The sequence below is a fragment of the Pleurodeles waltl genome, chromosome 8, assembly GCF_031143425.1.
Source record: "Pleurodeles waltl isolate 20211129_DDA chromosome 8, aPleWal1.hap1.20221129, whole genome shotgun sequence".
In the NCBI taxonomy this organism is placed as follows: domain Eukaryota; kingdom Metazoa; phylum Chordata; class Amphibia; order Caudata; family Salamandridae; genus Pleurodeles; species Pleurodeles waltl.
The window spans coordinates 1,503,969,279-1,503,985,379 of NC_090447.1; positions in this window are offsets into that span (position 1 = coordinate 1,503,969,279).

Here is a 16,101-nt window from a genome sequence, read left to right on the forward strand (position 1 = left end):
TTGGCACACAGTGGTGTAGAAGTGATAGAGAGGAGTGAGGTAGAGGGTGTTGGCACACAGTGATGTAGAAGTGATGGAGAGGAGTGAGGTATAGAGAGTAGGGGTTGGCAAACAGTGATGTAGAAGTGATAGAGAGGACTGAGGTAGAGAGGGTAGGGGTTGGCACACAGTGGTGCAGAAGTGATAGAGAGGAGTGAGGTAGAGGGGGATGGCACACAGTGATGTAGAAGTGATGGAGAGGAGTGGGGTAGAGAGGGTAGGGGTTGGCACATAGTGATGTAGAAGTGATGGAGAGGAATGAGGTAGAGAGGGTATGGGTTGGCACATAGTGATGTAGAAGTGATGGGGAGGAGTGAGGTAGAGAGGGTAGGGGTTGGCACCCAGTGATGTATGGCATACAGTGATGTAGAAGTGATAGAGAGGAGTGAGGTAGAGAGGGTTGGGGTTGGCACACAGTGGTATAGAAGTGATAGAGAGGAGTCAGGTAGAGGGGGTTGGCACACAGTGATGTAGAAGTGAGAGGAGTGAGGTAGAGAGGGTAGGGGTTGGCACACAGTGGTGTAGAAGTGATAGAGAGGAGTGAGGTAGAGAGGGTTGGCCCACAGTGATGTAGAAGTGATAGAGAGTAGTGAGGTAGAGAGGGTAGGGGTTGGCACACAGTGGTATAGAAGTGATAGAGAGGAGTGAGGTAGAGGGGGTTGGCACATGGTGATGTAGAAGTGATGGATAGGAGTGAGGTAGAGAGGGTAGGGGTTGGCACATATTGGTGTAGAAGTGATCGAGAGGAAGTGAGGGAGAGAGTGTAGGGGTTGGCACACAGTGATGTAGGAGTGATGGAGAGGAGTGAGGTAGAGAGAGTAGGGGTTGGCACACAGTGATGTAGAAGTGATAGAGAGGAGTGAGGTAGAGAGAGTAGGGGTTGGCACACAGTGGTGTAGAAGTGATAGAGAGGAGTGAGGTAGAGGGGGTTGGCACACAGTGATGTAGAAGTGAGAGAGAGGAGTGAGGTAGAGAGGGTAGGGGTCGGCACACAGTGGTGCAGAAGTGATAGAGAGGAATGAGGTAGAGAGGTGATGGAGAGAGAAGTGAGGTAGAGAGAGGGTAATGAGACAGGAAGTGAGAGGTGAGGTGCAGAGGGATTGAGAGAGATACGGATGTGTGGCTAAGAGACCGGTGAGGTTGACAGAGAGCTTGAAACAGCAGTGAGAGACAGGAAGAGAAATGGGAACAGAGCAGTGAGGTGGCAAGAGGGGTGAGGTAGTGAGAGAGGAGCTGTGGAGAGAGGGCTTGGGGGTATAGGTGTGGCGGCGGGCAAGGAGTGTGAAGGGATAGGGGACGTTGTGCAAGAGAGGTACAGAGAGGAGGGCGGTGAGAGGTGCATTTGAGAGAGAATTGAGGTAGAGAGGGTAGGGGTTGTCACATAGTGGTGTAGAAGTGATGGAGAGGGGTGAGGTAGAGAGGATAGGGGTTGTCACATAGTGGTGTAGAAGTGATGGAGAGGGGTGAGGTAGAGAGGGTAGGGGTTGGCACACGGTGATGTATAAGTGATGGAGAGGAGTGAGGTAGAGAGGGTAGGGGTTGGCACACAGTGATGTAGAAGTGATGGAGAGGAGTGAGGTAGAGAGAGTAGGGGTTGGCACACAGTGATGTAGAAGTGATAGAGAGGAGTGAGGTAGAGAGGGTAGGGGTTGGCACACAGTGGTGTAGAAGTGATAGAGAGGAGTGAGGTAGAGGGTGTTGGCACACAGTGATGTAGAAGTGATGGAGAGGAGTGAGGTATAGAGAGTAGGGGTTGGCAAACAGTGATGTAGAAGTGATAGAGAGGACTGAGGTAGAGAGGGTAGGGGTTGGGACACAGTGGTGTAGAAGTGATAGAGAGGAGTGAGGTAGAGGGGGTTGGCACACAGTGATGTAGAAGTGAGAGAGAGGAGTGAGGTAGAGAGGGTAGGGGTTGGCACACAGTGGTGCAGAAGTGATAGAGAGGAGTGAGGTAGAGGGGGATGGCACACAGTGATGTAGAAGTGATGGAGAGGAGTGAGGTAGAGAGGGTAGGGGTTGGCACATAGTGATGTAGAAGTGATGGAGAGGAATGAGGTAGAGAGGGTATGGGTTGGCACATAGTGATGTAGAAGTGATGGGGAGGAGTGAGGTAGAGAGGGTAGGGGTTGGCACACAGTGATGTAGAAGTTATAGAGAGGAGTGAGGTAGAGAGGGTTGGGGTTGGCACACAGTGGTATAGAAGTGATAGAGAGGAGTCAGGTAGAGGGGGTTGGCACACAGTGATGTAGAAGTGAGAGAGGAGTGAGGTAGAGAGGGTAGGGGTTGGCACACAGTGGTGTAGAAGTGATAGAGAGGACTGAGGTAGAGGGGGTTGGCACACAGTGATGTAGAAGTGATGGAGAGGGGTGAGGTAGAGAGGGTAGGGGTTGGCACATAGTGATGTAGAGGTGATGGAGAGGAGTGAGGTAGATAGGGTAGAGGTTGGCACACAGTGATGTAGAAGTGATGGAGAGGAGTGAGGTAGAGAGGGTAGGGGTTGGCACACAGTGATGTATGGCACACAGTGATGTAGACGTGCTAGAGAGGAGTGAGGTAGAGAGGGTAGGGGTTGGCACACAGTGATGTAGAAGTGATGGAGAGGGGTGAGGTAGAGAGAGTAGGGGTTGGCACATAGTGATGTAGAGGTGATGGAGAGGAATGAGGTAGAGAGGGTATGGGTTGGCACATAGTGATGTAGAAGTGATGGGGAGGAGTGAGGTAGAGAGGGTAGGGGTTGGCACACAGTGATGTATGGCACACAGTGATGTAGAAGTGATAGAGAGGAGTGAGGTAGAGAGGGTTGGGGTTGGCACACAGTGGTATAGAAGTGATAGAGAGGAGTCAGGTAGAGGGGGTTGGCACACAGTGATGTAGAAGTGAGAGAGGAGTGAGGTAGAGAGGGTAGGGGTTGGCACACAGTGGTGTAGAAGTGATAGAGAGGAGTGAGGTAGAGGGGGTTGGCACACAGTGATGTAGAAGTGATGGATAGGGGTGAGGTAGAGAGGGTAGGGGTTGGCACATAGTGATGTAGAGGTGATGGAGAGGAGTGAGGTAGATAGGGTAGGGGTTGGCACACAGTGATGTAGAAGTGATGGAGAGGGGTGAGGTAGAGAGGGTAGGGGTTGGTACACAGTGATGTAGACGTGCTAGAGAGGAGTGAGGTAGAGAGGGTAGGGGTTGGCACACAGTGATGTAGAAGTGATGGAGAGGGGTGAGGTAGAGAGGGTAGGGGCTGGAACATAGTGATGTAGAGGTGATGGAGAGGAGTGAGGTAGATAGGGTAGGGGTTGGCACATAGTGATGTAGAAGTGATGGAGAGGAGTGAGGTAGAGAGGGTAGGGGTTGGCGCATATTGGTGTAGAAGTGATGGAGAGGAAGTGAGGGAGAGAGTAGGGGTTGGCACACAGTGATGTAGAAGTGATGGAGAGGAGTGAGGCAGAGAGGGTAGGGGTTGGCGCATATTGGTGTAGAAGTGATGGAGAGGAAGTGAGGGAGAGAGGGTAGGGGTTGGCACATATTGGTGTAGAAGTGATGGAGAGGAAGTGAGGGAGAGAGGGTAGGGGTTGGCACACAGTGGTGTAGAAGTGATGGAGAGGAGTGATGTAGAGAGGGTAAGGGGTTGGCATACAGTGCTATAGAAGTGATGGAGAGGAGTGAGGTAGAGTGGGTAAGGGTTGGCACATAGTGTGGTAGAAGTGACAGAGAGGAGTGAGGTAGAAGAGATGAGGTGAAGCAGGGAAAATGAATGAGGCCTAGCTGAGACAAAGAAAGCAAGATAGAGGGTGAGATAGAAGGTGGCACAGAGATAGTCAGCGAGAGGGACAGATAGAGAAAGGAGGCAGAGAGAGGGGTGGGGCAGAGAAGTGAGTTACAATAAGATGGAGAGAGTCCAAGTAGAGAAAGGGAAGGTAGAGGCAGCTGAGGTGAAGAGTAAGTTAGAGCAGAACCAGATAAACAGGAAAAGAAGGACAGGCCAGGTAGGGAGAGAGAATAAAGCAAGAGGCGGGTGTGGAGAGATCAAATAAGGTAAATAGAAAGGTAGAGATTGTGGAGGTGGGAACAGGTGAGGGAGACAGTCAAAGGTGGAGCTAGCCTGAGGCAGGTGGAGAGTTTGAGACAGAGGAAGAAACTGAGGAGCGAGAGAGAGCGAGATAGAGAAAGAGAGAGAGAGAGAGAGAGAGAGAGAGAGAAAGAGAGAGAGAGAGAGAGAGAGAGAGAAAGAGAGAGATCATGTTAAAAGGGGAGCCCTTGGAGGATGAGGCTCTGGGGAATTAGCCTCTGCGCCCTTGCCTTAAAACAACCCTGCACATCAGTGCATTCTGGGAGTTGAAACCTTTGCTCAATGTAAGTGAAACTATTCAATCCATGCATCTGAAAAAAAAATGGATTTTAAAAAACGCCCAGGACTGAAAAGTGGGACGGCCTTCAATGGAGGCAGAGTAGCTTCATGGTGCAGAGGTGGGAAGGCCAACATGATTGTTTTTGTATAAAAACCGAGGGACAAACCTTAGCACTTGAGCCATTTCGTGTCGCAACAACACCTCACGGCTCAATCCGTTGACAAAGGGAAGAAGACAGACGCGCTCACTGCAGTTTTTCACCACAAGCCCCGGCAACAGTGTAAGCTGGTGCACCCCAACAACTGAAGGTGCAGCACAAAGGACTCCCCGAGGCTCAGTTCACAAACACTGGGTGGGGGCAGGGCCGGCTTTAGTGTTGGTGGCGCCCTGTGCGACAGTCTCTGTTGGCACCCCCCACCCATGACCACCTTCTTAGATTCACTCACTACCACTCGGAAAATGTGCCCCTCATCTCTCCATAGCCCCCCTTTCACAAACATTCTTTTGTTTTAAAGCAGTGGTAAAGGCTGGCTTTACTAATCCACTCAGCTATCCACATAAAATAGAGTTCTCTTCTTTGCAGCAGGTACATTAACCATCTACGCTATTTTATGGTGAGTCAAAGCTGTCACTAGGCAAAACTCCCATCTCTCTCCCTAGCAGGAACATTAATCACAAGAGGTATCGTGACATTTTGTTTCCTGAAGGCTGGACGCACAAGGAACTTTTCAGCAGGTGCTTGTAAACGCTAGTTTTGTAAGTTATTGCTAAACAGAGCTCCCCCCTGAGGTCAGCGCCCCCACTCCAGGTCAGCACCCGGTGCAGCCGCACCGCTCGCACTGCCCTAAAGCTGGCCCTGGGTGGGGGACATCAAGAGGCTGTGGGGAGAGGCGAAACTTCACACAAGGGTGGTCTAACAGAGGAAGTGCCATAACAAAACTTGAGGGGCCCCCTGGGGAAATCCATAGATAGTGTCCCCTCCCTCCTGGACCCAGTCAGAGGCCTGACGGCCATTCACGTGTACTGTGCCGAGGGGGCCCCCATGAACTGGGGGTCCCCCAGCACAGCGGGGGCTGCAGGGGCCTTTGTTATGCCACTGAACAGAAGGTGCGTGCGATATGGCAATAGCTCGGGAGGGCGGTACCAGTGGCTGCCCCCAGACTTAGAAAATAATACAGATATTATGTTTGTTTCTTCTACAGCCACTGCTGTCAATTAGTGGTAGATGCTGACCCTGGTTTGCCCTTTGGTACCCTGGTGTCAGAGATCATGAAGGCAGTAGAAAGAGAAAACAGGCTGGGCTCTGTTAGCAGTGTTTACTTCCTGCAGTTTCCATTCCTTCCTCTTCCTCAGAGCCCCTGAGCAGCAAATAGGAGGCTGCTGAGGGGCCCAGGGTGGGACAAAGCGGTCAGATCTGTGATGTCACGTGCAGTGGGTTTAAAGGGAACACACTCATTTCCTCTAACCCTGGCATTTTGGTGAATTGACAGTTGTTATGGGGCAACTAAGGATGTGTTTCTCCTCTGTTGGGGTTGGCTGGTGTCAGTTATTTTGGTGCAGCGATAAAATTGTGGCCTGTGAGTCGTTTGCTGGAGTTGTATACATATTCCGAATATCTTATTCACTTGGTATTTTTATTCACTTTCCACCTTTTGTTCATCTAAGTTCCATAATTTTATATTTTCACCTGAGAGGACATTTACAAAACCAACTACTGAAAATAACATATTTACAATATTGAAATTGTGGGCTAATTCTCAAAAAAAAAAATTAAGGCTATTGCTAGGAAGCTGTCGTCGCTGTCCTAGGATCATTTCAGAAAACGTTTTGTGAGGTACACATGCACATTTGCTCTTGCAAAAATTCCACAGCTAGTGCAGCTGCATTTGTTATCTTTAGTACCATAAGGGAAACATTTTACCAACAGAGATACCCCTTCTCCTACATCTCTAACAATTTTGGGGGCATGCCCTTCTGCTTTACAGATTAACTTGTTTCCTTGATTTGAGTAAACTGGTTTCGCCTTTGTAATGGGCTCTTCAGCCGGGTAATTCAAGCATTCTATCCTTTACCTTATTATTGGTGCAGCTGATGCCATAAGCATGCCCAGACTTGGGTACCGGGCTCTCTGTGCCACTGGAACCAAGCTCTACCTGGTGGATGAGCCCTTATCGGGGCAAAACCAGTTTTAGGTTGCCTGTATTCTGGCTCAGGGATGATGTGGTTTGGCAGTTTGGACTGGACTGTTCCCATGAGGATCATGGTCCAGGCTCCTTTGCATATGGCTGGTTCCAAACTGAGGTGGCATGATGGGCAAAAAGTGATGGATTGGGGCGCGGCCTGGAGCGATCGCAAGTGGCTGAGTTGAATTAATGCACTCCATCCATCACCTTGTTATTGTTGCAGTTGACGCCCGAAGTGCGATGTGTATGCCAAAAATGAATGTCGCACTGGGCACCACCAGTGCTAAAGCCAGCCCTGGTGTCATCATAGCAAAGACCATATGAGAGACGGGCAGGACCTTGTGGCGACTGAGTGGAGACCATTTTACATCAGACACATACTCAGCAATCCTCATCTGATTATCACAAGGCTGATGACCTGGCTCTGAGAACATATTAAGGAGGGTATTCCATCTGATTCCCCAGTAATGAGGCTGGATTGTTCATCACATTTGACAAACTCACAAAAAGTGTAGTTAAAAAAGCATTTCACCAGACAGTCATGTGGTCATAGGCAGGACATTTTAATGCCCACTATTGTTGTTTCGGGAAATGGTGGTGGTTCCTCTGACTACAGAAACATTGAATGCTGAAATTGTTGAGTAGAGGTGGGCGAGCCACTGAAAGCTGGATGCAGGCTTGAGCTAGCTACCTGGTTCTGGCTCAGCTCACGGTCTTAGTGCCCTTGTGCCCAAAAAGAGTGGAGTCTTCATGTGGTTTCTGCCTTCCAACACACTCTAACCTCATGCGCCAAGAATTAACAACAAAGCACTGTCCTTTCATGTAAAACAGGTGACAGTAAGAGATACACAAGTGGCTGAGTTGCACAAATTTGGGATAAATCCCTGCTAGCCTGTTTGGCCAATTTGTGTGATCCTAGGCACATATTTTAAGTCACCGAGCCTCCTTTGTATTTATTATCAGACATAAGAGCACCTTCAAATATGTTAGTACAGGAAGTGCTCTGTACAAAATCATCTTGTGTTGAATGTCAACGACTATAATGTTCCTGCTTCCATAATAACAATCTAGCCCCCATAGATATCCTGAAATCCAAGCACTTGGGTGAAACGTTTCTGTATGTTAAAGAATTACACTTTGTGGAATTTTGAAGAGGAGACCTATTTTTAGATGTTTGTTGCATGTTTTACAATTCATGGCTTAGCTTTTGCACAGGCTCTTGGAGTCAAGTCAGAACCTTGGCTCGGCTCTGGCTCGGCTCTCCCTGTTTATTTATTGGCTCGCCCACCTCTATTATTGAGGCCAAGGACAGCAAAGTGAGGAGGCAATGAGAGCCGCTTGGTAGGAGGTCAGCTACTGAGGCTGAAGTACAGAGGCAATGAGAGCTGCTTGGTAGGAGGTCAGCTACTGAGGCTTAAGTACAGTGCTTCATTTGTAAATAAAATCATGCCGGTGCCCAAAGCTCTCCTCTTAAACACGCGGCTACTGCAAATAAATGTGCGAACACGGAATACTGAGCCAGCGTAATTTTGAAGCCATCTTGGGCCTCTTCAATACATTTACAGGCACTCCCTGTCCCTTCAGCTCACTCTTGCAGCTTTCGGCTCTCTCCTATTGTGACGCTTTTTTTAGTTTTTCCCTTCCTCCTTCTTTCCCATGTGTGTCTATTGCTCTCAGTAAATGCTTGAGGCAGAAAAATAAGTGCCGGTGCCCCACACCCCGGAAATAACAAGCACAAATTAAGCTCTGCTTAAGTAGCAGATGGAACTGGTGCATCTAAATGCACAGAGATCCCTTGGTGGCTGAAATCTGACAGCCACTACCTCCCTCCCCACCCAATCGTCACAACCACCACCTCCCCTCCCCCCCACACGAGGAACCCGCAGGTTACTTGCTGCTCGAGTCACAAACAGTTAGGAGCACACCTGCCTAACATCCCAGCAAATAATCTGCCCCATTGCATCATGATAAATGTAGTTTCCTCAAAAAACGAACTCCGTTACTTTTAAATATTTCACCTCTAAATAGGTGCAGCCTTTGTTGTGCATCTCTGGACACATGTGTTTCTGGGTTAATCCCTTCTTCAGCAGAGAACAAGTTTGCGGGGTGCTGGAAATGCTGCCATTAATCATCCGGTTTCAATACCTCTTCACTGGCATGCTCCAGAGCTCGTCAGCCCAGTGGCTCAAGGGAGCCTTTTTAAAGTCACAAACAGTTAGGAGCACACCTGCCTAACATCCCAGCAAATAATCTGCCCCATTGCATCATGATAAATGTAGTTTCCTCAAAAAACGAACTCCGTTACTTTTAAATATTTCACCTCTAAATAGGTGCAGCCTTTGCTGTGCATCTCTGGACACATGTGTTTCTGGGTTAATCCCTTCTTCAGCAGAGAACAAGTTTGCGGGGTGCTGGAAATGCTGCCATTAATCATCCGGTTTCAATACCTCTTCACTGGCATGCTCCAGAGCTCGTCAGCCCAGTGGCTCAAGGGAGCCTTTTTAAAGTCACAAACAGTTAGGAGCACACCTGCCTAACATCCCAGCAAATAATCTGCCCCATTGCATCATGATAAATGTAGTTTCCTCAAAAAACGAACTCCGTTACTTTTAAATATTTCACCTCTAAATAGGTGCAGCCTTTGCTGTGCATCTCTGGACACATGTGTTTCTGGGTTAATCCCTTCTTCAGCAGAGAACAAGTTTGCGGGGTGCTGGAAATGCTGCCATTAATCATCCAGTTTCAATACCTCTTCACTGGCATGCTCCAGAGCTCGTCAGCCCAGTGGCTCAAGGGAGCCTTTTTAAAGTCACAAACAGTTAGGAGCACACCTGCCTAACATCCCAGCAAATAATCTGCCCCATTGCATCATGATAAATGTAGTTTCCTCAAAAAACGAACTCCGTTACTTTTAAATATTTCACCTCTAAATAGGTGCAGCCTTTGCTGTGCATCTCTGGACACATGTGTTTCTGGGTTAATCCCTTCTTCAGCAGAGAACAAGTTTGCGGGGTGCTGGAAATGCTGCCATTAATCATCTGGTTTCAATACCTCTTCACTGGCATGCTCCAGAGCTCGTCAGCCCAGTGGCTCAAGGGAGCCTTTTTAAAGTCACAAACAGTTAGGAGCACACCTGCCTAACATCCCAGCAAATAATCTGCCCCATTGCATCATGATAAATGTAGTTTCCTCAAAAAACGAACTCCGTTACTTTTAAATATTTCACCTCTAAATAGGTGCAGCCTTTGCTGTGCATCTCTGGACACATGTGTTTCTGGGTTAATCCCTTCTTCAGCAGAGAACAAGTTTGCGGGGTGCTGGAAATGCTGCCATTAATCATCCAGTTTCAATACCTCTTCACTGGCATGCTCCAGAGCTCGTCAGCCCAGTGGCTCAAGGGAGCCTTTTTAAAGTCACAAACAGTTAGGAGCACACCTGCCTAACATCCCAGCAAATAATCTGCCCCATTGCATCATGATAAATGTAGTTTCCTCAAAAAACGAACTCCGTTACTTTTAAATATTTCACCTCTAAATAGGGATTAACCCAGAAACACATGTGTCCAGAGATGCACAGCAAAGGCTGCACCTATTTAGAGGTGAAATATTTAAAAGTAACTGAGTTCGTTTTTTGAGGAAACTACATTTATCATGATGCAATGGGGCAGATTATTTGCTGGGATGTTAGGCAGGTGTGCTCCTAACTGTTTGTGACTTTAAAAAGGCTCCCTTGAGCCACTGGGCTGACGAGCTCTGGAGCATGCCAGTGAAGAGGTATTGAAACCGGATGATTAATGGCAGCATTTCCAGCACCCGCAAACTTGTTCTCTGCTGAAGAAGGGATTAACCCAGAAACACATGTGTCCAGAGATGCACAGCAAAGGCTGCACCTATTTAGAGGTGAAATATTTAAAAGTAACGGAGTTCGTTTTTTGAGGAAACTACATTTATCATGATGCAATGGGGCAGATTATTTGCTGGGATGTTAGGCAGGTGTGCTCCTAACTGTTTGTGACTTTAAAAAGGCTCCCTTGAGCCACTGGGCTGACGAGCTCTGGAGCATGCCAGTGAAGAGGTATTGAAACCGGATGATTAATGGCAGCATTTCCAGCACCCCGCAAACTTGTTCTCTGCTGAAGAAGGGATTAACCCAGAAACACATGTGTCCAGAGATGCACAGCAAAGGCTGCACCTATTTAGAGGTGAAATATTTAAAAGTAACGGAGTTCGTTTTTTGAGGAAACTACATTTATCATGATGCAGTGGGGCAGATTATTTGCTGGGATGTTAGGCAGGTGTGCTCCTAACTGTTTGTGACTTTAAATAGGCTCCCTTGAGCCACTGGGCTGACGAGCTCTGGAGCATGCCAGTGAAGAGGTATTGAAACCGGATGATTAATGGCAGCATTTCCAGCACCCCGCAAACTTGTTCTCTGCTGAAGAAGGGATTAACCCAGAAACACATGTGTCCAGAGATGCACAGCAAAGGCTGCACCTATTTAGAGGTGAAATATTTAAAAGTAACGGAGTTCGTTTTTTGAGGAAACTACATTTATCATGATGCAATGGGGCAGATTATTTGCTGGGATGTTAGGCAGGTGTGCTCCTAACTGTTTGTGACTTTAAAAAGGCTCCCTTGAGCCACTGGGCTGACGAGCTCTGGAGCATGCCAGTGAAGAGGTATTGAAACCGGATGATTAATGGCAGCATTTCCAGCACCCCGCAAACTTGTTCTCTGCTGAAGAAGGGATTAACCCAGAAACACATGTGTCCAGAGATGCACAGCAAAGGCTGCACCTATTTAGAGGTGAAATATTTAAAAGTAACTGAGTTCGTTTTTTGAGGAAACTACATTTATCATGATGCAATGGGGCAGATTATTTGCTGGGATGTTAGGCAGGTGTGCTCCTAACTGTTTGTTACTTGCTGCTCGAGCAGGTATTTAATTACTAAAAGGAGAAAGTGAATAGTATTTATTCTGTATGGGATATGTATTATGTGTACGCACGTGGGGAAAGGAGATTTAGCCAGTGTTGCCAACTTTGAAACAAGGGCAACTGGTTTGAGTCCTGGCTTCGGCTCAACATCTTGTGATTCTGGGCAAACCACTTAACCTCCCTGTGCTTAATTTTAAAAAATCTGATTTTGTGTAATGTAGTGTGGTGCACGTGGAAAGCACTCTTGTTCACTTCTGCCAAATTTGCGCTATATAAAACTGCAAAAAAACTAAAAAAATAGATAAGCTAGATTGCATGACTTTTTCACAAAACTTTGTCAGATGGGCCAAACGTGCATTACTTGTTACTTGCACATGCAAAACTGTATGTCAAATGGATAAAAGGGTTAAATAAGTCAGCTTTATCACAATAAAACTTTTGAAAAAATAGCATGCTCTGTCCTTTCTGCAAGTCATGACTTGTGCATGCGGGAATGAAATGCAAGTAATACGACTATCAGAACTATACTGTAGTGTGAAGGATCACAGGGTGATGGGCATACTAACAACGTCTGTAAGAGCATCGAGAACATGATAGTTGCAACATGTGCAACATGACCATGTGAACAAATGCTCCACAAGATCGCTGCGACCTCCACACTTTCAAGAATGTCCTCACCAGAGTGTTCTGCCTCAGCATCATTCCCATCTTCGCTTTCAGCTGCCTAATCTTCTTCTGACGTCAGCACTTTCCATTGATTGGCTGCTTTGTGGAAGATGCAGCACATCACAGTGACCTAGAACATTTTCTGAAGGTCAAACTTAAAGTCACCGACAGAGCTCTTCAGAGACAAAATATGATTTTTGGCAGTTCAAATGTTCTCTCGATTTTATAGCTGGCTTTGATGTGTGCAACATTATTTTTATCAGCTTCATCTTTTTCATATTTCTATTTTTTTTATTTATTTAAACATAAACTTATACAGCTCAGATTATGGGGGTCATTCTGACTCCCGCCGGCTGCGGTAACCGCAGGGCCGGCGGGAGCCGCCGAATGACCGCACCGCGGTCAAATGACCGCGGCGGCCATTCTGGCTTTCCTGCTGGGCCGGCGGGCGACCGCCAGAAGGCCGCCCGCCAGCCCAGCGGGAAAGCGCCTTCAACGAGGAAGCCGGCTCCGAATGGAGCCGGCGGAGTTGAAGGCGTGCGACGGGTGCAGTGGCACCCGTCGCGATTTTCAGTGTCTGCTTGGCAGACACTGAAAATCTTTGTGGGGCCCTGTTAGGGGGCCCCACGACACCCGTTACCGCTAGCCTCTTCCTGGCGGTGAAAACCGCCAGGAACAGGCTGGCAGTAAGGGGGTCGGAATCCCCATGGCGGCGCTGCCTGCAGCGCCGCCATGGAGGATTCTGCAGGCCAGGGGAAAACTGGCGAGAAACCGCCGGTTTCCCTTTTCTGACCGCGACTTTCCAAGTTTCCCATATCTTTTTATAACTCCCTGGGCAACCTCTACTTTTATACATGGTGTTTTCAGCCAGAATGCACCAATCCATATTGGTCTCCCAATATGTAAAGGTAGGGCCAGCTCCAGTACCCCAGTTCCTTGGGTTATCTCTCCGTGGTACCACTACTCCTATAATACAAAATATTTGGGTGTACCTAGAAGGAGTGTCCTGTGGCCATAATCCAAGTGTGGAGAGCTTGGGGTTTGTTCCATATAGCATCTGTGTTACTTGTGCCATGGACTCTCACTCTGTTCACCAGAACATCTCTAATTTGGGGCACGCCTAAATCATGTGGACAAAGGAGGTCCCTACTAGGCCACAGTCTCTCAGTCAAAGATCAGATTCAGCCCTGCCCTTCTGAAGCTCATTATTTGGATTGTGTCATAATAGACTGTGTAATAATTTGAGTTGCATCCAGCAAAATCCCAACTTAATAGCCACTTCCTGAAGTATTGGATTACCTTTTCCTATTCTCGATCCCTTTTGTCCCCAAGCCGTCTCCCCACTCCCAGTCCTCTACAGTCCCCAAGTCTTCTTCCCACTCCCAGTCCTCTACGGTCCCCAACTCATCTTCCCATTCATGTCCTCTATGATCCCCAAGTCTTCTTCAAGTTCCCTGTTCTTTCTGGTCCCCAAGTCTTCAGCCCACAACCAGTCCTCAATGATCCCCAACACATCTTCCCATTCCTGTCCTGTGTGATCCCCAAGTCTTCTTCCAGTTCCCTGTCCTTAATGGTCACCAAGTCTTCATCCCATTCTCTGTCCTCTGTGGTCCTCAAGTCTTCTTCCCATACCCTGTCCTCTATGGTCCCCCAGACTTCTTCCCATTCCCTGTCCTCTGTGGTCCCCAAGTCTTCTTTGCACTCCCATTCCTCTACGGTACCCAAGTCTTCTGCCCACAACCAGTTCTCTATGATCCCCAACTCATCTTCCCATTCCTGTCCTCTATGATCCCTAAGTCTTCTTCCAATTCCCAGTCCTCTACGGTACCCAAGCCTTCATCCTATTACCTGTCCTCTACGGACCCCCAGTCTTCTTCCTGTTCCCTGTCCTCTATGGACCCCAAGTCTTCTTCCCATTCCCTGTCCTCTACAGTTCCCAAGTCTTCTTCCCATTCCTTGTCCTCTACGGTCCCCCAGTCTTCTTCCAATTCCCTGCCCTCTATGGTCCCCCAGTCTTCTTCCCATTCCTTGTCCTCTACGGTCCCCCAGTCTTCTTCCAATTCCCTGCCCTCTATGGTCCCTAAATCCTCTTCCCACTCCCAGTCCCCAAGTTGTCCTCCCGGTTCTGCCATTGTGCTTGGTGTTTTATTATTCAAGGTTTTATATATGAATGAGGTGGCATTTTTATTGAGAGGTTCTGCTAGAACCCTGTTCTCTCTTGGGTAAATTCAAAAATCTTGGTCTAAGGAGCTATATGAACCTTCAGTTCATCTGTCAGTCTCATATACCAAAGCAATGTTGTGTTGATGAAGTCGAATTTAATTAAAAGTTCCTCATACAATTTCATTCCACCTTGTCGCCATACACCCCTCAGGCGCGACATGGCAAATGCCTCCAGCTGCTTAACTTAACCTTTAAGTACTTTGTTCTTTTAAGTAATGTCCTACCCATAGTGAGATGTCTTATGGCGGAACCCTTTTAAATCTCAATTCTGCAGTTGCCGGGGTAATTTGTTTATTGTCGACTTTTGATTGTGGGTGAACTATTGGCTGGATACAATTCCACCTTCCCACAACAAAACCCCACTGTTGCAAAGTGAAGCAAATATTCAGCATTTGATAAATGACAAAAACTCTAGTGTTTGCTATTTATTTGACACTTAACACTAGTTTGTCTGTGTCCTGAAGACCATCCAGTGAAATAGAATGTAGCAGTGCCTAATTTGTAAAAAACACAAATGTCCAAGGTTTTCTTCAGAAGTCGGTGGCCAGCATTATTGAAGCTTACAGTGCCACATACCAGTGTCTAGTCTTGGTTCCAAACGGATGTCTGTTTAATCCACCACCCGGCACTTCCTGGCTCTTTATCTTACTCTTATAGTTTGCTGCAGCGCCACGGAATCCTAGCTATTATTTATACTGTATAGTGGGTTCTGCGCTAGAGGTCAATGGATCGAAGCAACATAGGCTTGAGGGGATGTCATCAATGAGTAATGTAAACATCAACAATAATCAACATAATCAAAGATATTTAACCTCAAACAATAACCACATCAGTTTATTAAGAAGATTTATAAAATGTATTTCCCTAGATTAACAATGCTAATGTTACGAAAATAACTCTCAAACACAAATGGTAAGCATATAGAATTAATAGTGGTTGATTAGAATGTCTTATATATGTAAATTTAATCAAAACAATCAGACAAATAATCTCCAAAGGAATTACACTTATTAATAAGACCAGAACTGATAATAATGGCAAAGGATACAATAGTACAACACCCAAAAGATGTCAGTGTAAATCATGAGCATTCCAAGTTAAAACCCTCTCTAACCACAAATTAGCATTAACATGTTGGGCTTCATGTAAAAAGAATTTAGAAACACAAATTTAGAAAAAACTCTTCAACTCAGGTTATTATTAAAAAATATTATTAATATGCAGCAATCAAATTATAAGTTGCAGCTGGTACCTGGTAAACAAAAGAAATACATATAACATCACAATGTATAACGTTACCCTATTCGATCATAACATGTAGACTACTTCAGCAAGGGGACACCATCAGATATGTCTTCAGAAGAATCGGGCCTAACAACAGCTAAACCCACACTGCTAATATGACTCAAACCATCTGCAGGAACACTAAGGGCCTGATTACAACTTTGGAGGAGGTGTTAATCTGTCCCAAATGTGACGGATATACCATCAGCCGTATTACGAGTTCCATAGGATATAATGGACTCGTAATACGGCTGGTGGTATATCCGTCACTTCACCGTCACTTTTGGGACGGATTAACACCTCCTCGAAAGTTGTAATCAGGCCCTAAATCTGCATCAACTGTGACTCATCTCTCTTCTCTCTCTAGAAAATCCTACCTAGGTTGTTATACTAATCTCTAAAAAGCTTATGATTGGTCAGTTCATGGGGTG